The 25081-nt window shown below is 38.0% G+C and overlaps 1 long non-coding RNA gene and 1 pseudogene across 1 annotated transcript; one reads left to right on the top strand and one right to left on the bottom strand.

Moving 5' to 3' along the window:
- Positions 1–71: 71 nt before the first annotated feature.
- LOC121138377 lies at positions 72–538 on the top strand (annotated as a pseudogene).
- Positions 539–23011: 22473 nt separating this feature from the next.
- On the bottom strand, positions 23012–24108 carry LOC121138376. The gene is made up of 3 exons (XR_005875425.1): positions 24067–24108; positions 23355–23515; positions 23012–23156 (listed from the first exon to the last, which is right to left on the bottom strand). It is a non-coding gene; the product is annotated as an uncharacterized LOC121138376 (long non-coding RNA).
- Positions 24109–25081: the final 973 nt, after the last annotated feature.

Raw genomic sequence — 25081 nt, 5'->3', positions numbered from 1 at the left:
ACAGGCCTAAACAACTTTCCAACAAATGGCAGCATGACCTATTCGACAACCACTTCTGTGGTGGAACCAGCATGGAGATGGGCAGAAAGCTGTTGGTGTCAAACCTTGACTGCGGGGTGTCAGATGCAGATATTCAGGAACTCTTCTCAGAGTTTGGAACACTGAAGACAGCAGCTGTGCACTACGGTCACTCCCGAGAAGTTTAGGGATAGCACATGTGCACTTTCAACAGAAGGCAGATGCCCTGAAGGCTATGAAACAGTACAGTGGTGTCCCTTTAGATGGCTGCCCCATGAACATTCAGCTTGTCACATCACAGACTGACTCACAAAGAAAACCTGCACAGAGAATGAACAGAGGTGCCATGAGGAGAAACCATGGCTCCGGGTGTTTTGGTGGTGGCCTCATCCGGAGAGGGACACGTGGAGGCAGCATTGGAAGAGGTAGAGGTACGAGCAGGAACTCAAAGCAGCATCTTTCTGCCGAGCACTTGGATGCACAGCTGGAGGAGTACAATGCACAGATGGACACCAGTTAAACAGCCGGGCAAATCCACAGAAGTGACAGGACCCAGAAGCTTTGTCCTTACTCCCTAGAGGGAGGGTTGGCAACTGCACTCTGCAGACAATGGTGGATTTCTTTTTCGTTTGTCTCTCTCTCTTTTTTCCCTGTTTTAAAATGAGATCTAAAAACTCATGTAAAGGCTTTTTATTTTCTCTTTTTTTAATTCTGAAACAGACCTGTTTTGTACCGAGTTATTTTGGCGATCCGTTTTACTGGTTACTGTTGTGGAGAAGGTGGCATGTTCACCTTTGCCATAATAAACTAGAATTGTGTGTAGGACAGAAAATAAAAATAGAATTCTGGCTACAAAACCTATTGTGTTTTAGTTTGTTGTGAGTTGACTCCTAGTGGTGAGACTGTGTAATTCCCACAAGAGGAGGGTCAATGCCTGCAGCCTGCTCAGGGGGATTTTTACAGAAAATGGATGTGGCAGAGTTGCAGCAGTCTGCTTTCTGTGGGTGAGAACAGTTTGCTTGCTGTCTCCCTTGCTCCTCCTGAGGGTTTCTTGGAAAATTACTTGTTAAGTGTATTTCTTTCTGGCAGATTTTCATTAAATTTGGTCTATAGTAAATTAAATAATTCATTTGTGTGCTTTTTTGATGCCAAACATTCAGTTCCATTTCTGCTCCTGAGGTTTGACTGGGAAGTGATTGGAAGTAGCATTCAAGTTACACTCACTGAAGGTGGTTTCTAGGTATTTTCAGTGTTATGCCTGTTTATGTCAAATGGGGAATCACTTGTAGAGTACTATATCTATAACTACTTGAGTACAGTTCTGTGTGAACAATCCAGGTACTTTCCTTCTGAATGATCTCTTTCTCATGTTGAGGGCAATTAATCCCCCAGAACTGCTCACCTATGGAGCCAGACAAAGTCCTAGAAAGTGGAGAGCTAAGAGACAGTAGTGAATGATCTGGTGGGACACAATTCAGTTTTCCTGCATTCTGTTTTACTAGAAATAATTCTATACACTTCCAATGAGAAAGATCTCAGAATTATCCTGCTATAGCTATGAGAAGACTTTCTACATAAGAATTGGTACTAGTTGGAAAATCAATCTTATATGAATATTCATGTGAGTCATGCATAGTGGATTTAGGTTCTCCTTCAAGATATATCCTTCCCTAATGCTCAGAAATAGGCTAGGCTTCCAGTTCCAGAAATGACTTTCCTGTGGTTGAGAACTCCTTAAGTCCAATTATAAGCTGTTGGTTACCACCAATGTATGTGTGCTGCTCTTGCAACCTTCAGGTTATCATGCAGTGCAGACCATTGTTATGGTTCATAATTTTCATACCTGGGAAGGACTGTTTGATTTAAAAGTTTACAGATTGCCTTATGATACCAAGAAAGATAGTCCCCATGGTAGAGGCTTTATGTTCTTGTCCACATCAAGACTCCTGGCTCTGACTGAAGCACATGGCTTCTTCAGCATAGAGCTCACCTGCTACTTCTGGGAGGCAAAGGGGTCAACCAGAGTAGACTGTACAGTTTTTGAAATATCAGGAACATCAGTGACCAACAATATCAAAGCAGGATGCTGTGGTTGCATTGTAAGAATTTCCATGGCCCTGGTGAAGAGCATCATTAGGTAAGACTGGAAGATATCATTTATACTCTAACTGTATATGCTTATATACTCTTAGATGTATTACAGCCATATTTATAGATGATAATATTTAGAAGTCTTAAAACATTTTCATTCATTCTTACTGTTATTTTATTCTCCCTAATTTTTTATTGATGTCTATCACTTCTCCATTAATCACACACACTCAATTTCTTCATTTTAAGATTATTATTTCCTGTTTTTTCTACTGCCCATTATTTCCCCCTCCATACAGGAGTCTCCTTTTAATTTTGTGAATATTCCCATTACTTCAGGTTGTGTACTCACTTTTAAAGCTTGGAGCTAAGAACTTCCTATCAGAGAGAAGATGCCATCTCTGTTTATCTAGGTCTGAGTGTATCCACTCAATATGATCTTTTCTTGGTCCATCTATTTAGCATAAAAGCTCATGATTTCAATTCTCTTTAGAGCTGAATAGTGTTTCATCATGTATGTGTACCACATTTTCACTATCTATTTGTCCAGTTCAGGGATGTTTAGGATGCTTCCATTTTGTGGCGATTGTAAAGAGAGCCTGATCAAGTATTTTTGGAGAAGGATACTAAGTCCTTTGAGACTATGCCAAAGCATGAGAGGGCTGGGTGGACTTGCTAAATTAATTTAATTAGAGGATTTACTTATTTGAGGATTGTCCATATTGCTTTCCAGAGGGGCTAGATTTTTGGTCACGGTATTTTTATTTACTATGTCTTTCTTTGTGATGTTGTTGCTGTTTTTTATTGTTAGCAGTATTTTTCTTCCATCTGTGTGAAAATTAATGATTTTCTGTCTTGCCCATGGATGATTACCTCCCATTTCTCTGGAATACAGGATCCCTCACATGAAGTTTATCATTTCCCATAATCTCATGGGTAAATCATCTGATGCTCTTGTATTAATTTTAAATCTAATTATTGTCTGCAAAGCTGCTTTAGTGAAATCAATTATCTTAACATGAGAGAATTTTGACATGCACTTCCATCTCCATCAATTTTAAGATAAATTTGTTTCTTCATGTAATAATATAGTTAGACTGATTTTCCCTTCAAATTTAAATGACAATAAGTGTTCTCTGGATTGAAGATCATTATCTGGATATCTGGTATTGTGGTTGCTAGCGTATCTTCATGTGATTTGACATTTTCCCTTTTTATTACTTTAATTTTAAATAGCTTGTTTCACATGTCAATCCCAGTTCCCTCTCCCTCCAAAACCCTCCCACCATTCCCCCCAAGCCTCCCACCCGATTCCCACTTCCTTCCACATAGGGGATATCCAGATTCTGTCATTTCACTCAAGGCAGGGTAGAGGAAGTCCTCTAAAAGTCCAGGCTGAGAGAACATCCCTCTTTGTGTTATGGACACATGAAGTACTTTTGTATGCCAGGGATAAACACTGATGTATTGCCCAGGGTCTCATAGGTTGTCCAGGCAACCTCACTGACTCTCATGCTCAGAGGTTCTGGATCAGTCACATGTTGGCCTTCCCTCTGTCTGTATGGGTTCCAAGAGCCCACCTTGTTCAGATTAGCTGTCATTGTTGGATTTGCCAGCCCATTCTTTGCCAATTTTTTCATCATTCCCCTCTCTCTGTCACTGGGTTCCATGGGTGGTGTTCATTGTTTAACTGTGGGTGTTTTTCTCTGCTTCCATCAGTCACTGTATTTAAGTTCTAGGATGGCATATGGTATAAACAACATTTTCTTTAACAGCTCTCAGTATTAATTTTTTCTTTTTTATCCCTTATATGAATTAGTGCAAGTCATCTATCTGTCCATTGCTCCTGAAAGAGAAATATAAAGAAAAATACAGAATGGTTTGACTGAATCTCCAATAATCATGACACAGGTTAGTGGACATGTCCACTTTTCTAGAAATATTATATGTTCAGATACTGCAAATCATTAAGTTTGGTGCTGGAAATACTTTAAATTTTATTCTGAAAATTGCTTTAAATAAACAAACAACAAAAATTCACACACTGCAATTAACCAGACCCAAACTCTGTACAAAAAAATGTAAAGTTATTTAGTAAGAATACTCACTGGGAGCCTTTAATCCCTGCACTCAGTAGGCAGAGGCAGGGAGATCTCTGTGAGTTCTAGACCAGCACGGTCTGCAGGAGCTTGTTCTAGGATAGCTTCCAAAGCCACAGAGAAACCCTCCAAAATAGTCATTGGGAACATAAACACTGGAGACTTACAAAAGGGTTTTACACATTGGTTATTGAATATATATTTATCAAGTTATCCATCAGAAAAAGAAAAATAACTACGATAGAATTAGAGCTCGAAGAGCATTTAGATGTATACCTGATTTTATAAGTGGTATTCATTACCTTTATTCAGTCCTTCCTCAAGCTTGATATTTGATCTTCGTTGTTTGCTTTCCTTATTATTCAAGTGTGCCCTCATGCATATTGTTCTCATATACACATATTATTGACCAGTTTCTGTGTATGAGGAAAATGGGGTTTCCTCTTTCTGACATTTTGTGACTTCACTAAATAGTACACATTCTAAGTCCATTTTACAGGAAATTTTGTTGATATTTTCTATTCAAATGCAAGGTATTCCATTATATATATTTAATGTTTTATTCGAATACTTTGCTATGGTGAATGCAGTAGCACTGAATAATGTGTGTAAGTATTGGGATGTGGAGGTCTCTGGTTATGTCCTGAGGAGTGACACTGATGGGTCTTATATTGTCTCTTCAGTTTTCTCAATAATTCCATAATGATTCTCACAATGACTTTATGAATTTACACTACTCTAAAAGGACCAGCAATGTATGAGTATTTCTTTCACTCCTGATCTTTACTAATACTTGTTTAATGGTTACTTGATAACATCTAAATTTCAAATCATCTCTTTGTGATTACATGAAGTCATTGTAGGAATCCTGAACACTTGCAATATTTACTGGACATATGTGTATTTGTCTTTCAAGTGTGTCTATTGAATTATTTAACAATTTCTTGCATTGCAGTTTTAGTTCTTTTTATATATTTTCTGAAATTCTTTTTATTCTATGTATGGGCCCTTATCTGAAGTATTTCTTGTATAGATTGTCTCCTGTCAATGGGGTGTCTTTTTGTACTGCTAATTGTTTCCATACAGAAACATTTTGTATTCATATAGTCCCATCTGATCTGTTTCTATCCTGTTTGTGTTCTCTATAATCAAGAAGAGCTTAATCATCCCAACATCCTGGTGGGTATACTGTATTTCTTGATTTACAGGTGTTTCTAGCTTTAACTACTGTTTTCATTTATTTGGATGAATTTTTACAAGTGAAAGATGATAACCTAATTAAATTACCAGAATGATTTGTAGAAAAGGACACATTTTTGTAATGTAAATTTGCCTCCTGTGTTAAATAGTAAATATGTTTAACTTTATGCTTATCTTTCTTATTCTTCTACCATATTCCCTCATCTTCATTTTTCATGACCATACCATGCAGCATTTATAACTACACCTTTACAATGTAATTCTATAAACCCACACTGATAGCAGTTTTATCCATTTAGTCCTTTCCAAACAATTTCTCCCTTGAAGGTAAATATCTAACCTGAATTGATGACCTGTAATTTGAAAAATTTCCATTTTAACACATAACTATAAAATACATGTTCTTGGGGTGGACCTGTTCCTTGTTGCTTTTTAGGGCATGGAGTTCTATGTTTCCATCAGCAATTCTGTCAGACTTGTTACCTGGGCGTCTCCCTAGATGGGGCATGCCCTGCAAATGTGGCCATTGTGTTGGGTGGCCTTTGGGAATATTCCCAGGCATGTGATATGGGGCAGCTCCAAAGGAGCCTCCTCTTTCTTATTTATCATTAGACAATGATATTTTACCAAGACTGATCGGGCAGCAGAGTTAAACATTTATTTGACAAAGTTAACTAATTTTTAGAATATCCATAGCCCAAAACAGACCAAAACAGGAGTCCTATGAGGGTTCCCATGAGGGATGGTAAGAGGGCGGACAGCCATAGAACTGTGGAGAACCAATTTTAATAACAAGATTCTTGTTTTTCTCTTTCTCTCTTTCTTTTTTCTAAGCTTTCTTGAACCCAAGTATACTATCCAAGATTACTCCTGACCTATTGACGTAGAAGTAACATTCTTCTTTCAGGGCTATCAAAAGATGACATCAAAAGTCAAGATGACAAGACAAGCAACCTCATTGACCGGGCTGCATTTTTTGATCCATAAATTGTTCATCCTTACCCTGATCCTTTCTGTTCTCATGTTCCCTAAGCCCCTGTCCAAAATACCTAACCCCTATGTGCCATGGAATTATACCTGGGGAGTTCTCTCTAGTAGTAAATGAGTGTAGGATGGCGAGATGCTGGGGAAGAGGGAGGGCTAGAGAGAGGGAGCTGGGATTGGGGAGTAAATGAGAATATTAAATTTACATAAAATATGAAATCCCCATGGACTCTTGACTTAGTGGTGTACAATATCAGAACTCTTGAGACAGAAGCAAGTGGATCACTGAGATTTCATAGTCCAAACAACAAGACAACTAGAGCTACACAAAGACCCCAACCTCATGAAACAAAACAATAAAAAATTACATAATACTAAATGCATGATTTCATTTGGAAGTAATGAAGAACATGAGGAAGTATTTACTTCACAAAAATTATAAATGATATATCTCATTAACTGCCCATAAACCCTTATGAATGTATACGACTCTTGTTGGGATCCTCCCTCAGACTTAAACAAGTCAAAAATGCCCCCAGTATTACACAATAGCTTATTTTAGTATTTCTGAACAGTTATGGGTCTCTGCATTACCCACTACCAACTGCAAGAGGAGACTACTTTTACCAAATTTGAGAATAGTAAGAAGGGATAATTCTAAATATGAATATTTAGATGACACATTAGAAAATACATCTTTAACCAAACAGAAGTAGGTACCCTCCTTTAACATACAGTTGACAATCTAAACCAATCATGTAAGATATTGGTTATACTCATAAACAGTTATGCCAGCATTGCAACAGTATTTGCCTCGTATTTTGGTACTGTAGGATGCAGGTTCAGGGGAACTTAAGATATTTGACAATTTTCTCTGCCAGCATCATACAAAAGGGAGTGAGGAAGGAGAGTTTCCAGGTACAATCAACATTGGTCTGTCTGGCTGGCTGATTCAACATTGGTCAGTCTGTCTGTCTGAATGTCTCTATGTCTAACTCTCCCGCTGAGTCTCACTCAGACAAATGCACCAAAACACACAGGCACATGAACTGTGGTGTATTTTACAACACAATATACGAAGTATGTTCAAACAAGAGCACTGGCAATGACCAGTTTTATTTGGCATTACTCTATGGCATCCCTGCCTATTTATTCCTAGGAAGATAACCAGTACTTGGTTCTCAAAGGTATGTTACATAACTTTTTACTGGGAGCAGCATGTTTTATTCATATGGGATGCCTCTGCTCAATGTTTTAAAAATCCTAATATACACTAGCTTGAATGAAAGTGTGATTTCATGAGGCTTCCTCACACATTATTCCTTTTGGCCATCCCACCCACCAGTCCTCCATTTTTTCAGCCACATTCCCAGGTCCACATCAAGTGCACATTAGTCAATTTCCACACTCTATAGAGCACTTGTGTTCTATGATTCTCAATAAATACTGGTTTCACTTCCAGAGGCCCCACAGATTATGCAAGCTCTTATATCCACATTCAGAGTACCTGGTACAGTCTCATGCTGGTTCCCTAGCTTTTAGTCTGGGGTCCATGAACTCCCACTTTCTCAGGTCAGCTTTTTCTGTGTATTTCCCCAGCATGGACTTGACCTAGTGCTCATCACACTTCCCTCTGTATAGCTGGATTCAAGGAGTTCCAATCAGTGTGTAGTGGTGACTCTCTGCTTCTTGTTCAATAAGGTATTAGATGAAGTCTCTATGAGGTAGTAATCAATCTCATTATAGGAGAACGACATTTAAAGTACCCTCTCCACAATTGCTTTTGATTCTTAATTGGGTCCATCCTTGTGGATCCACAGAAATTTCTTTCATGCTAGATTTCTTGTTAAGCACATAAAGGCTAGCTCTGTTAAGGTATCTTTTTCCTTGCTGCATTTCTCTGTTCTTTCCCCATCTCAATCTTCTGATCCCTCGTCCTCTCCTCCTCCCATCTCACCCCTTAGCTTCCCTCTCACCATGCTCCCTATTTACGAGCTTCTACTTTTCCCCATCTTCACGGGTCCATTTATATCATTCTTAGTGTTCTTCTCACATCCTAGCTTCTCTGGGACTGTTCATTGTGTGCTGGTTTTCCTTTGCTCTATGTTTATGAGAGAGTAAATATGTTTTTCTTTCTGTGTCTGCCTTAACTCATGCAGGATATTTTCTTCTATTTCCTGAGATTTCATTGATTTTTTTCACTGGGTCATAAACCATTGTGTAAATTAACTATAATTTCTTTATACATTCTTTGGTTTAAGGTCATGTAGTTTGGTTTCAGGTTCTGGCTTTGCAAATAATACTGCTATGAACATAGATATTGTTGTATGTATGTGCAACTTTTGGGTATGTACCTATGATTAGAATTGTTGGATCTTGAGGTTGACTTTTTCCCATTTTCCCGAGAAATTGACATACTTATTTCCAAAGTTTGCAGTCCCACCATCAGTGGAAGAATATTCCCATTTCTTCAAATCCTCTCCAGCATAAAATCTCATTAGTATTTTTGATTTTAGACATTCTGGCAGGTGTAAGATTGTATCTCAGATTTCTTTTGAGTAACATTGCTTTGATAGATAAGGAGGTTGAGCAATTTCTTAAGTGTAATTTAGCGATTTGGGGCTTCCTCTATTGAGAGTTCCCTATTTTGATATGTAACAAAATATTTCCTGCAATTAATTTTTGATTTTTGGTTGGTGGTGGAACAAACCTTCAACACAACTTCTTGGGAGATAGAACCTGTCTACTTTTCAGAGTTCCAAGACAGTAAGGACCACATAGTGACCTCCATATCAAAACAATACATCCCAAAACAACAAAACTAATTAGCACATGAAAAAGATATCAGTCTATGAGTTTTACCTGATATAAAACTAGGTAATGCACAGAGTAATGCATCTTTAATCCCAGCAATCCAAAACAGCAATAGTTGGTTCTCAGCCATTTTTTGGTCCATCCTTTTCTATAAAGGGCAGAATATCCAAAGCTCTTACTCATGTAAACACAGTCTCAAAAAAAGTAACCAAAACAAACAAACAAACAAAAAATAAATATACAACTGAAAAGAAAATACAGGCTGATAGGATCATTTGAAAAATTTCTGAGTCATATAGGTTGGTATACAGCATGACTCCAGCACTCCTAATGCAGATATCTGGGAATTTTGGCCACCAGGATCTATAAGGATATTTCCAGGACTGCCAGTTTTACACAGAGAAAACTCAAGTAAAAAACTCTTTCTATTTTTTGTATTAAACATTTTCCTATTTAATATTACTCAGAATAAATAGTACAGTTTATTTTATTTTATTTTTTATTTAGGTTAGAAATACTCTTGTTTCATATGTCCATCCTAGCTCCCTCTCCCTCCCCTTCTCTCCTGCCCAACACAATAGGTACCCCATTCCCCCACCGAGTCTCTACTTGGAATCCAAGGGAGGGTGAAGCCCTGCACATTGGATCTCCTGTGACTGTCATTTCACACAGGGCAGGGCCTAGTCCGTCCTGCAAGTGTCTTGGTTGAGAGAGCCTCCCATATTCTGGCATGGTCACTCAAATTCTATTTGTATGCCAGTGATAAGTACTACCTCTGGCACCATAGATTTCCTAGGCCTCCCAACTGACACCTATATTCAGGGGCTCTGGGTCAGTCCCCTGCTTTCCACATGGCCATCAATCTGTGGTCCCAGAGCTCCCCCTTGTTCAGGTCAACTCTTTCTATGAGTTAAACTAGCAGAAATGACCTGAGGAAAGCCACCAGGGTATTGGACCTGCTCCCACCCACTGGAAAGGAACCATGGGCACATACCCATCAGGATGGAATAGAATCCTTCTGCACCCATGGGAAGAAATGATGGCAAGGAGGCAATACATAAACACAGCCACCAACAGAAAAACCAATATGACACTGCCAAAATCTACACCCGCAAGACCTGAACAGTCCATTGTGGAAGAAGCAGATAAGAAAGACCTTAAAAACTACAGTTGATTTTGAACAAGATTTTTATTTAAACAACAAGAATCATCACTTGAAGTGAAAACTATCTAGGACCATTTTATTCAAGAGTAATTTACCCCTACTTAAAGACAGATTGTCCTATATGTAACAGCTATGTACAAAAAAGTCATAAAATTGTCGTTATTTTTACAATGATGAATGAATAACATTAAAATTCTCCAATCAAACTAAGTATGCAAGGATTTTGTTGATGGGTTCTCTTTTTAAAACATAGAGAGAAAAAAACTTACTGGAATACAAAGAGCTGACTGAGCATGCCCTAATGGAGAAAGGGGGTATTTTCACAGAATCAGCATTCCCCACCCCCACCATCTCCATCTGATCTCAATCAAAACAAGATAATGGACATTTAGTTTAAGAAAGAAAAAAACATTGCAATATGTTTGTGAATTTATATCAGTTCTTCCTGTAATAGAAGGATATGATGACAGGGAAACAAAAAAAATAGAGAAAACTACATGTGGTAATTGTGCCCTTCAATTTTCAAGTGTATGCTGTGGTAGTATAGCAGGTTTCCGTTTTACTAGACAGCTCCTCTCACTGCTGTAACACATCAGTATTGGCTTCGTCCCACATATTTACAACTGTGCTGGTCTGTCTGTCTCATTGGTTGGTTGTCAGTCAAACCAGAATCTGTTCTGCTCATTGACAATCCTTGTGGGTCACAATAGGCTTTCTTTAATTTAATAAGTGTGTGTGCCTCTTAATCTTAAACTGCACCCGAAACCATTCTGCCTTGGCACCTTCAAGTCAATATGATCCTTTTTCTAAATCTTGAATCCATCCTCAGATTTATTGTCAGCCTTGGCGAGCACCAGAGTTTCCTCAACTACTGATTCACAAAAGAGGCTCCAGATCTGCACCGAAGGAACACCCAAAACAATTTTCTATTATTAACTACTTGACATGCACACACAAATATGCACATATGCACACAGTGTCTGTGTGGTTTATGTATGCTCACCACAAATATTCCCCACTCTCATGACTTAACTTTCATCTACCTGGTCCACAATTTCAACCAGTCTCTCCATTTCATTCCTCTCTAGTGATTTTGCTTGAGATCCACTGGATTAACTAGGGAATTTTGTGGGACAGTAGATTTGGAACTACGTGATGGAGCTTAATCGGCTTAGCAGAGGATGCAGTCAATGTATCTTACTCTACAATGCATGCAGAGAGTTGAGGGTGGGGGTCTGTGAGCCTTTTCCTTTCTGAGACTGAGTGTGATCTAGTATGAGGTCAATGCAGGTCAGTGGCTATACAATGGCTATATGGAGTCTAGAAAATGACATACCTTATCCTATCCTGTTTATTACCTTCTAAATTCATTTTCTGTCCTCTTCTTAGTGTACCCAGAGCCATTAGCTGAGGGTGTAACTGATGTATTAGGCCAGGAAATATACATTGCAGAGATATTTTTTGTATTCAAACAAATGAATCTTGCTTGAATAACATATTAATTTTAACATTTTTTAGATAAATAGGGCAAATATAGTGATATTTTGTTTGTAATCTAACAAATAAGCTTACCTGAAATTCAGAGTGCAGAGCTAAGTCACTTGTTAGCCACATTACTAGTTAAGATCAAAGCCACTGGTTATTCAAACACCTAAACCACTAGTTAGTCATAGAGGCTAGACAGTGGTCACTATGCCTTGAATCCCAGAACTCAGAAACAGGGATACAAGTATGATTGAATTCAAGGGCACTCTAGCCCACAGAAAGGAGAATAAGTCTAAAAGGGAAAGGGATCTCACACCTTTGATGCCAGGAATTAGCATAAGAAGCCTTTAATCCCAGCACTAGGGAAGTGGGAATAGGTGTGATGGCTGGGTAGAGAGAGGAATATAAGGCAGAAGGAGACAGCAGCCATGTAGTCTGAGGTTTGTTGGAGAGCATTGCAGTCTGAGGATTCCTTGACACAGGATTGCTCATTTTTGAATGAGATACAGGCAAGAGTAGTGGCTGGCCACATTGATTTTCTAATCTTCATATAAGTTTTCTTTTTTAGATTTCAACTAAATATCACCACACATTCCTTTTTTATTTTCTGCCTCTGGTAGACACATGAGTCTTGGCATTCACCTAGGGGTGGGTGTGAATAGTGTATTGTGTGTGGAGGGGTGTTATGCACCTTAGTTGTCATCAGTCATAGAAGACATATGTGTTTCTGAGTTAGTAAATGATATAACTACCCTCTCTAATGGTAACAGAAATACAGTGTGGGATGTACTCAGACCTGGGCTGTTAGCAATGACTGATCACTGACTTATTGACATAAATTTCTTTTTAAAATACAAGTTCCTGAAATACCTCTTGAAAACTAACAATAAAGCTCTGTATGAGAATCTACATACGTAACTACTTGAAAATTAACGATAAAAAATGTGTGGGAAACTACATGCGTAACTTCTTGAAAACTAACTATACAACACTCTAAGAGAAACTACATGCATACCTTCTTCAAAACTAAAGATACAACAGTGCGTGAGAATCTACATGCATAAAGACTTGAAAAGTAATGATACAACACTGTGTGAGAATCTACATGTGTAACTTCTTGAAAACTAACTATTCAACATTCTATGAGAAATTATATGTGTAACTTCATGTAAACTAAGGACACAACACTGTGTGAAAAACTGCATGCATGCCGTCTAGAAAACGAACAATACAACACTGTGTGAAAATCTATATGGGTAACTTCTTGAAAAATTATGCTACAACACTGTGTGAGAGACTCCATGTGTAACTTCTTGAAAACTAACTATACAACACTCTAAGAGAAACTACATGTGTAACTTCTAGAAAACTAACTATACAACACTGTGTGAGAAACTATACGTGTAACTTCTTGAAATGTAACAATACAATACGGTGTGAGAAACTACATGCGTAACTTCTTGAAACCTATCGATACAACACTGTGTGAGAAACTTCTTGAAAAATAGCATCTTGAAAAATAACTACACAACACTCTATGAGAAACTATGTGAGCCAATTCTAGAAAACTAACTATACAATACTGTGTGAGAAACTACATACAGAAATTCTTGAAATCTAATGATACAACAATGTGTGAGAAACTACATGCATACCTTATTGAAAACTAACGATACAACACTGTGTGAAAAACTACATGTGTACCTTATTAAAAACTAACGATACAACATTTTGAAAGAAACTACATGTGTAACTTCTTGAAAACTAACTATACAACACTGTATGAGAAACTATATGCGTAACTTCTTGAAATTTAACGATACATCACTGTGTGAGAAACTATACGTGTAATTTCTTTTTTTTCTTTTGGTTTTTATGAGACAGGTTTCTCTGTATTGTTTTGGAGGCTGTCGGTCCAGACCAGCCTCGAACTCACAGAGATCTGCCTGCCTCTGCCTCCCGAATGCTGGGATTAAAGGCGTGTGACTCCCCCACCCTGCCAACATGTAACTTATTGAAAACCAATGATATAACACTGTTTGAGAAACTACATGCATATCTTCTTGATAACTAATGATACAACACTGTGTGAAAAACTACATGTATACCTTATTAAAAACTTAGGATACAACTCTGTGATACAAACTACATGCATAACTTCTTGAAAACTAAATACACAACACTGTGTGAGAAATGACATGTGTAACTTCTTGAAAACTAAGGACACCACACTGTGTGAGAAAATACATGTGTACCTTCTTGAAACCAAAGTATACAACACTGTGAGTGAAACTACATTTGTAACTTCTTGAAAACTAACGAAACAACACTATGTGACAAACTACATGGGTAACTTCTTGAAAACTAGCAATACAACACAGTGTGATAATCTACACATGTATCCTTGAAAAAAACGATACAAACTTTGTGAAGAAACTACTGTTGTAACTTCTTGAAAAGTAGTAACACTGTGTAAGAATCTAAATGCATAACTTTTGGATAACTAACGATACAACACTGTGTGAAAAACTACATATGTACCTTCTTGAAAACTAACGATACAAAACTGTGTGAGAAACTATAACTGTAACTTCTTGAAAACTAACAATACAACTCTCTCTGAGAAACTGCATGCATATCTTCTAGAAAACAAACTATACAGCACTGAGTGAGAAACTATACCTGTATCTTCTTGAAAAATAACTATACAACACTCTATGAGAAACTAAATGAGTAAGTTCTTTAAAATTAAGAATTCAACACTTTGTGAGAAACTACATTTGTAACTTCTTGAGGTTTATCATATGAAAATCCATTAATGTAATCCACCGTATCAACCAACTGACAAAAACACATTATCATCACACTAGATGCTGAAAAAGCCTTTGAAAAAACGCAACACCCCTTCATGATAAAAATCTTGGAGAGATCAGAAAAATCAGGAACCTATTTAACAAGATAAATGCAAACCTATAGCCAACATTAAACTAAATGGAGAGAAACTCACCATGATTCCTCTACAATCAGGTAGAATTCAAGGCTGTCAACTCTATGTCTCTTCAACACTGTACTTTAACGTCTAGCGAGAGAAATAAGAGAACCTAAGTTGATCAAGGGGATGCAAATTGAAAAGGAAGAAGTCAAACATTCACTGTAGATTTTATGAAAGTTTGCAAAACTGACACAAAATACTTTACCACAGAACACCTTCAGCTGGTAAAGACTTTCAATAAAGTACAGGATAAAAAATTAACTCAAAACAATCAGTAGCTCTAGTATATATAGATGACAAATAGGCTGAGAAAGAAATCAGAGATACATCACAACTGACTTTGATGCCCATTCTCTATAATGAGATGGATGAGATTCAGTTGTGGAGAGGGAGGAGAGATAAGCGAAAGGGCCAAGGTGTTGCTGGAGATACATGCAAAAACAGTTGACCTGGGCTAATGAGAGCACGGAGACCCTAATTCATAAAGTGTGGGGGGCACCGGTATTGGACATAACCAAACCCTCTGAATATGTGTACCAGCTGGAGGACAAGGCAGTCTATAGAATCTATAATATTGGAGACAGTGTTTATTCCTAGGACACAAATGGATTTTGGGAGTCCATATACTGTGGAGGGATACTATTGCAGCCCAGATACAAAAAGGAGGGCCTCAGCCCATCCCCAAGTGATGTGATGGATTTTGATGTTCTATATGGAGGGTCTCACTCCCCAGATAATTGGGTGGTGGCTTGGTTGGAGGGTCATGAGAAAGCAAAGAAGGATGGGTAGGTGAGGTAATGGGGGGATAGGTATGTTAACAGGTGGTTTTCTCAAATAAAAAATTAAAAAATATTCCAAATTTAAAAATGCATAATGCCTTACTAACATTGAATTTTCTTAATTAGAAGAAAAACATCAGCTGTGGAAAACATTGGACAAAAACAAACCTTCAAAGCTAAATCAGCCTGTCCAATTCAAGAATATATTAACCTCAGAATAAATTCAGGATATTTGCTACATTTCGGAAGGGGATTCATGTTTCTATCTGCAGTAGAAGAAAAGCTATGGACACCTTCAAAGCTAACCACAATTCAATTTGAACCAAAGAAACATTTTGATGTGGAACAATAATAGGTCATCCACCAAGGTAAATCCCACAAGTTGTAGGGAAATATCATAAAGGTTGATGATGGTTCTTGTCTGTATAGGACAACAGAAATTATCTATCTTCAAGAAAAGTCATTAACCATAGGAATGTCTAAAGAAGTCCCACTAGTTATCCAAAAAGAACTACCGAAGAAAGAACAATCTGACTTTTGCTACTGACATTTAATACAGGGCAAAATTATATTACATAAGAACCTATGTCACTTCTGAGTTTAATAGTATTTCCAATTCATGGCTGTCCTCTATATTCAAGCATGCTGTTAAATAAAAAAATCAGATTTTCAGTCTCATGTCAGATAAGTCAACTGGTTTGCAACACAAAACTAAATCTAAGGTGTATTATTATCGAAACTCTGTTATCTCTGTAAGAATTATAATTTTTCTCATACTATTTTCATCCTAATTGATATCTTTCCGTATATGCAAACCTATGTAATTTAAACTTTCCATTTTGATATTAATGTTAAAATCTTCCCCAGTGAACAATAAAATTTCTTGACAGCAGTCTCTAAAATCTCCAGAAAGATTATGACCCATAGCATTTATTCCAATCGATTCAACATGATGAGTATTATAGTCACATATTGCTTTGCCATTGAACATGTGATGGTGGCCATGTCCTAGGGGCATTGTTTTGGTGTGCATATGTGATCCTATATATATTAAAGGAGGTGCTAGTTCACTCTCCTGTGTTGTGGTGAGAGCTTCAGAAGAGCAGACACTGCATCTAGTAGAGCATGAACATCATGGCAGTTACTTACTACTTGTTTTGTAAGTACTTTCCTAATAAAACCTGTTTGACATGGATTTTGGCGACTCATTTGAAGACTGCATTCATCCTGATGCTCGAGAATACACATATTGTATCCAATTTCCCAGGTGGTTTTGACACTCTGCTTTGATGTTTTTAGTTATCTTCTGAAAGACTATGCTGAGCAGCTGCCAATTCAGAGAAAATCACATCCCACATCAGACTTTTTCTTATCAAACAATAGCTTAAAACAATACTGAACACTTGAGAAATGGATAACTCACCATTTGATGGATGATGCTGAGACCATAAGTGCCATAGACAAGAGTATTATTTCGTTTTTCAAAGAATATTTTTAAAATAGAGACAATCTTATACTGCTTATCTGTCCAAGTTCCCTCTCCTTCCCATCCCCCATGCCCCTCTATGACCCATCAATTCCACACCTGGCAACTCCTCAGAGAGGATAAGTTCTACTTAGGGGAATTATCAAATCTGTCTCATCTTTGTGGGAAGTGTATCTAGGCTAAGAGAGCATCCCTGCATGGTGAAATAAAACCCAAAGTCAATTTGTACACTAGGTATAAATGCTGGCTTCACTGTTAGAAGATCCATAGACTGTCCAGGCCTGCAAATTGTCACTCATTTTCATGAGACTTGGTTCAGCGATGCTCGTTTCTCATTTAGCTGTCTTTTGTCCATGAGCTCCAGCCTTGTTCAGACCAGCTATTTCTGTGGATTTCCCCAACCTAATTTTTGAACCCTTGACTCATCACTCCTACCTCACTACAACTTGAATTTCAGGAGGTGAATTCAGTACTTAGCTGTGGATATCTGCTTCTGCTTCCATCAGCTACTACATGAAGGCTCTATGATGGAATTTGACGTAGTCATCAATATCATTGCAGGTGAAGGGCATTTAAAGTTGCTTCTCCACTGTTGCATAGATTCTTAGTTGGCTTCATCCTTGACAATAACTGGACATTTCCTTAGTTCCATACATCTCTGTAAAACTACAATTTATCCCTGTATTACGGTGTCTCATTTCACTCTCTCCTCTCTTCGTACCACTGCTCAAACATCATGAACTTTCATGGTCTCCCCACTTCTCTTCTTCATTCCTCATTCCTCATTCCTCCTTTCTTATTCCTCCTCCTCCCTGATGCTTGCTCCCAAATTTCTCACTATATCTTATGCCTTTCCCTTCTTTGGAGTACCATGTATATCCTACTTTTTCCTAGCTTCTCTGTAAGGGGCAGTGTAGGCTGGTTATCATTTGCCATATGTCTGATATCCATATATTAGTGAGTACATACCATGTTTGTCTTCTGTTTCTAGGTTACCTCAATCTGGATGTTTTCTTCTAATTCCATCCATTTACTTGTCAATTTCAAGATATCACTGTTTTTGTTTCACTGAGTATTACTCAATTGTTTAATTGTATCACATTTGCTTTATCCATTCTTCAGTCAAGTGGAATGTAGGTTTCTTTCAGTTTCTGGCTATTACAAATAGTTCTGTCATGGGTACTGTTGAACAGATGTCCGCTTAGTATGAATTTACATGCTTTGGATATATACCTAAGGGTAGAATTCCTGGATCTTGAGATAGACTGAGAAACTGTCATACTAACTGCCAAAGTGGTTGAACGAGTGTACATGCCTACCAGCAATGGAAGACGAATGTTCTCCTTTCTCAACATCCCCTCCAGCATAAACAGTCATTGGTGTATTTCATTTTAGCCATTCTGACAAGATTAAGATGGTATCACATAGTTATTTGATTTACAATTCCCTTCCTATGTGCCTTTCAGCCATTTTAGACACCTCTATTGAGAATTCTTTATTTAGTTCTATAGCGCAATTTTAATTGGATCCTTTGTCGTTTTGGAGAGTTGCTTCTTGAGTTCTTTTTAAATTTTAGAGATCGGCCCTCTGTCAAATGTGGGGTTAGTGAATATGTTTTCCCATTCTGTGGGCTGCATTTCTGTCTTGTTGTCAGTGTCCTTTGCCTTACAGAGGATTCTTAGTTTAATGAGGCCCCATGTATTGATTGGTGACCTCAGTGTGTGTGCTACTTGTGTTATGTTTAACAAGCAATCCTGTGTCTCAATTCATTCAAGGATACCTACCGATTTCTCTACATAGGGTTTTGGTATGGCTGGGTTTATGTTGAGGTCTTTGATCCACTTGGACTTGAGTATTGTGCATGGTGATAAACATGGTTCTTTGTGCATTCTTCTACAAGCAAGCATTCAGTTATGCCAACACCATTTGTTGAAGATCCTTTATTTTTTCCATTTTATATTTTTAGCTACTTTCTTTAAGATCCAGAGGCAATAGATAATCCTACCTTAACAATAGCCAAAAGAAAAAAGTGGTGGATAACAACCTACTATTTCACAACCAACAACCAGTACAAAACAAACAAGAAGGAGCAATAAATGGTCACTAATATCCCTAATTATTAAGGGATTTAACTCACCAATACAAAGAAACAGTCTAACAGAATGGATTCCAAGACAGAACTCATTCTTCTTCTGCATACCTGAAACACACCTCAGCCTCAAATACAGATTTTACCTCAGAGTTATGGGTTGGGAAAAGATTTTTCAATCATATGGACAGAACAAAAAAGTAGGGGTAGCAATCCTAATATCTAACAAATTGGACTTTAATATAAATTTAATCAAAAGAGTTTTATAGAACTTATAGAAGAGAAACTGTACCAACAAAAATGTGGATCAGGTATTTCACATATAATATTTAATGAGATTAGTTACCCTTATGTGGTTTACTAGTTCCAGTTGCTTGGAAATGTCCTAGACTTTAACAATAGGCTCATTTGGAAACTGATCTCCATTATATGCTGATATCAAATGTTGTACAATTGCACATACCTTTGAATAGTAAACTTCTCATACACAATCCTGCTTCTCAGCTGCTTCCTGTTTCTTGGGCAGATGATATGGGCAGGGAGACTTCTGCCAGAGCTGTCAGGCAACAATTATGATGTATCTGTCTGTCACAATTTAATACAGCACCCATTTCTAAACCAACCTCTCCCACTAATGACCTCACAGTATATCCTCCTAGACTTAGCCAGAGGGCACAATTTCAATTTTCCTCCTGCCTCAGAAGTACATACTATGTCTTCAGTACAGGACACATGTAGGTAAATGCATCAATGTAACATTCCAGTTTCTTGGTGGACACACACACACACACACACACACACACACACACTATACTATGTGGTGTAGATTTTTATTTATTTTTAGTTTAAATTTAGATAAGAAACAAGGTTGCTTCACAAGTCAGTTCAAGGTCCCTCTCCCTTTCCCTCCCCTCCTCCCGTGCCCTCCCTCCAACCCCCTCATTATCCCCTCATTTCCCCAGGGAGGGTGAGGCCCTCCATGGGGGTGTCCACAGTCTGTCATTTCATATAGGGCAGGGCCTAGACACTTCCCAAAGAGTTCTGAGTGAGAGTGCACCTCACATTGTTGAATGGGAGTCCAAAGTCTGTGTGTATACTCGGGATGGGTACTGATCTGCTGCCCAAGGCTCAATAGATTACCTAGGCCTCCTCACTGACACTCACATTCAGGGGGTCTTGATCAGTCCCATGCTGGATTTCCAGGCTGATTCGTGGGATTCAAGAGTTAACCTTTGTCAGGTCAGCTGTTTCTGGGGGTTAAACCAGCCCAGTCTTAATCCCTTTGGTCATCAGTCCTCCCTCTCTGTTACTGGCTTTCACACACACACACACACACACACACACACACACACACACTATACCATGTGGTGTAGTTTTTTTTCGAGACAGACTTTCTCTGTGGCTTTGGAGGCTGTCCTGGAACTCGCTTGGTAGTCCAGGCTGGTCTCGAACTCACAGAGATCCGCCTGCCTCTGCCTCCCGAGTGCTGGGATTAAAGGCGTGCGCCACCAACGCCCGGCGTGGTGTAGTTTTTAAAATGGAGAATACCCTTAGTTTTTGCACTGTTCTGTGAATGTTTGTGGCCTCCGGGTATTTCACCCATACATTTTGGTATATTAGTTCTTGGAATTTTAGCTTTTGATTAGGTTGTCATACTGATACTATTTTGTAAAAATGGGAAGAAATTAATGCCTAAATGGAGAATTTTTGTTGACAAATAGACATAGGATTATTATAATCAAATAATAATCTAAAAATCATAGACAACTCACTTTTCATAAAAAAGTGTATGACCTCAACTATAAGAGAAGAAACTGGAGTAACCTAGACAATTTAAGAGTACAAGAAGGAGAGCATTTACAGAGGCCAGAATCATCCAGGGACACTCTCTGTGATTTTGTCTAGGTGGGATCTCTTGGTACTTCTGAGGATATATGAAGGGGACACAGATAAGTTCCTCCCTTATAGACAGAGTCATATAGACTCCTAGCTTGCTATAATTTGCTTTACTACTAAATGTGTGCACCAAAGGAACTTTGTGCCTGAACTTTCTGATTTTTTAAGTAAACAATTTAAGAGTTCTTCATAACTGCAGTGGAGAATGCACTATTCACTGTGGTATACAGACTTTGAACCACCATATACTTAAATGTCAGGAAACTCACCTCCAATACATGCTGACCTCTAAGCTTGTACAGTGGATATTGCCTTTGGCAGAGTAAAATAATTAATGAGCGCAAATATATTTCAATTATATGTGACGTCTTGGACCCATGATATGTGTTCTGAAAATTTCACAAAGTTTGAACAGTGACATTTGCCTTGGCCAACAGACATAGATACACATAAGCAGCAGTGTAAAATACAAAATTGACACCAATACTCACAGTTAATCCATGCTAAAAGCACCAAGAAGTGATGCTTTTCTCTCTATCCATAGTAGATTTGCTTGGAGTATACTTTATATAATTCAAGAAGATTTTTACCCTCTATAAAGAATGAGCCTACAGAGGCAACTTGATTGCTTTTGGGATCTTTGGTGAAATCCCATGAAAAAAGGCCACCCTATCTGTGGCAGGACAGGTTATATATTTTCTATATAAATATCAGTCTATGTAGCCATTATATTGGTGACAATGTCCTTGATTAATGTTGACAGGCTTGGGGGTCTCAACGGATTTTTGTTCATGTCAACTCTCTGAATAATTTACTTTAATATCTATTTCAAGACAACAGACTCATCTATTGAGAATTATGTATTCTGTTCTGCATCCCATTTTTTAATTACATTATTTGGTATTTGAAGACTATCTTTAACTTCTGGCTTTTGGTAAAGTGTGGTTACCTATTTCCTATGTTTTTGTGAGTTTAGTTAACTTCCTTAGGTTGGAGTTTTCTTTCCAGTACTGTCTGTAGGATTGCATTAGTGGATATTACTGCTTATATCTTGTTTTGTTTTGAAATATCTTGTTTTCTCCATCTATAGTGATTGAAAATTTTGCTGGGTGTAATAGTCTGGTCAGCCATCTATGTTATCTTACTTTTTGGAGAATATCTATCCAGGACCTTCTGGCTTTCAGAGTTTCTATGGAGAATCAGGTGTAATTTTGATAGGTTTGCCTTTATATGTTACTTGGTCTTTTGTGTTTGCTGCTCTTAATATTCTTACTTTATTCCTTATGTTTGTTTTGATTACAAATTGGCAAGGAGACATTTTGTGGCCGACTCAATTTGGTGTTCTGTTACCCAGAAACAGCTGACCAGACAAAGGTTAACTCTTGAATCCCAGGCATCAGCCTGGGAATCCAGCATGGGACTGATCAAGACCCCCTGAATCTGGGTGTCAGTGAGGAGGCCTAGGTAATCTATTGAGCCTTGGGCAGCAGATCAGTACCCATACCAAGTATACACACGGACTTTGGACTCCCACAGAACAATGTGAGGTGCAGTCTCACCCTGAACTCTTGGGGAAGGGTCTAGGCCCTGCCCTATATGAAATGACAGACTATGGACACCCCCATGGAGGGCCTCACCCTCCCTGGGGGAACGAGGGGATAACAGGGGGGATGGGGGAGGGCACGGGAGGAAGGGAGGGAAAGGGAGAGGGACCTGGAACTGACTTGTGAAGCAACCTTGTTTCTTATCTAAATTAAAAAAAAACAAACAAGCTTGTTTCTAATTTAAATAAATAAATAAAAAAATTAAAAAAAGAAAGAAAAACAAAAAAATCACCCCAATACATTAAATAGTACAAATTATTTTTAATCACTTTAAAACCCAATCTGTGTGCGTCTATAAGAGAGGGTAACTAATAAACATTGGGTAGGTTGAAATATATTTTATACTTACTTACCAAGCTGCCTTAATGAATTAGCTCTGCTTGGAATAGTCTGTGCAAGTGTTTTCTCTGGCTAGTTAACCTTGTCCAGCCTCCATTACTACCTTAATCCCAACCTGGATCAAGCAAACCAACAGTCATCCACCCTCTGTGTGTAGATAAAACACTTATATACAAACTACAAAAATACACTCCTCCATAATCCATAAGCACATATTACAATAATGATCTTGCGAGTTCCCATGTTAGACTTATTGCAATATGAATTATTCACACTGAACAAGCACACCCAGACTAGAAAAGATATTGCATACCCCATTAGAAGCCTTCTTCTTTGCTTTCCACTCATCCAATTGTGCTTTTGTCTTTGCATCAACTTTGGCAATTACCTTCTTCTCTCCAATCTGAAAGTCATGAAATAATCTGAGAGCACGGATGGCAGATTCAGGCTCTTTATACTCACAAAATCCAAAAGCTAGCAATAAAAAATTGTGATGAATATTAAGTTATAAAAAGTAATTTATACAGCAATGTAAAATGACTAAGGACTTTACTTATGATGATACTGATGTCATCACTCCACCCCTGCTCATTAGCCCTCTAATAACCATTTCACATTTAACATCTGTAAACTGACTCTGTGTGTGTGTGTGTGTGTGCACGCGTGCATGCATGTTATGTAAACACAAAACAAGAAGAAAGGAGAAAAATTGAAATTAAGTACTTTATTTAACTAAGAGCAAATGAGGATATAGAAAGCTCATACAGATCCTGAATGAAATAAACATTTAAAATCTAACAATAAAGAACCCTAAACAAGTACTTAAATATTAACTGAACAACATGACTATATTTTTCTACATTAGGAAGAACAACCAGTATCTTTAGCTATTATGAATTTATTTTGGATATTTTTCCTATAGCCCCATTTTCCCCAACAAGGCAAAGGAGCAAAACAAAATTTTTATGATTCAGAATTTATACTAAAATATAGAAAGCGAAAAATCCAAGCAGTGTGGTACACACCTTGGATCGCAGCACTTGGAGGAAGAGGCAGATCCGGGAGAATTTCAGACCAGGCTACAGAGTACAAGGACAGCAAAGGCTGCAAAGAGAAAAAGATTAGATAGATGATAGATAGGTAAATAGATAGATAGATAGACACAACAAAATGACCAGTGAAATGACTGACCTTAAACTGATAATTATTAAAGTTGTATGATGATAAACTTGGAGTTGCTGCTCCATCTCAATTTTATACATGTATAAATTATCCATAATAAAGATATTTCTAAATCAAGAGGATGTACCAACAATTGTATATATGAATCACTGTACTTAATCCATAGTATCAAAAGGAGAAAGAAGTGCAGGGAGTTAAACAGTGTTTCTGTTTAGAATGAAAGTTAATTTACTTCAAAAGTAATAAGTCTTTGCAGCTGGGTAGCAGCTGACATAGGAGTGTGAGGACAATACTTAGGATACCTAGTACTCAGCCTTGCATTGTTGGCCCACGCCTTTATTCCCAGCATTCGCGAGGCAGAGGCAGGCGGATCTCTGTGAGTTCAAGGCAAGCATGGTCTACTGAGCCAGTTCCAGGACAGCCTCCAAAACAATACGGAGAAACCCTGTCTTGAAAAACAAAACAAAACCAAAAATGGATAGCAAGTACTCACACAAGAGCAGATGTAACACAGCAACCCCTAGTAATACCAGCAACCCAGAGGCAAACAAGGGAAAGCCCTGGCCAAGCTGGCTAGCTATACTAACTAGAATCTACAAACTCCAAGATCAGCAACAGACTCTAAATAAAGTAGAACAAAGTTAAGACCTAAGAAACAAATCAACCATGCCTAGATATACACAACAAAATGAGCAGCTAAATCTGGGCAGTGGGAGTACATGGCTTTAATGCCAGCATTTGGAGGCAGACACAGGCATATCTCTGTGAATTCAAGGCCAGCCTGATCTGCAAAATGAAATCCAGTATAGCCAGGAGTACACACAGATAAACCTTGTCTCAAAAGACATGCTTGTCATT

The sequence above is a fragment of the Mesocricetus auratus genome, unplaced genomic scaffold (assembly GCF_017639785.1).
Source record: "Mesocricetus auratus isolate SY011 unplaced genomic scaffold, BCM_Maur_2.0 contig_3762_pilon_obj, whole genome shotgun sequence".
Classification (NCBI taxonomy): domain Eukaryota; kingdom Metazoa; phylum Chordata; class Mammalia; order Rodentia; family Cricetidae; genus Mesocricetus; species Mesocricetus auratus.
This window is presented reverse-complemented; position numbering and strand designations above follow the sequence as displayed.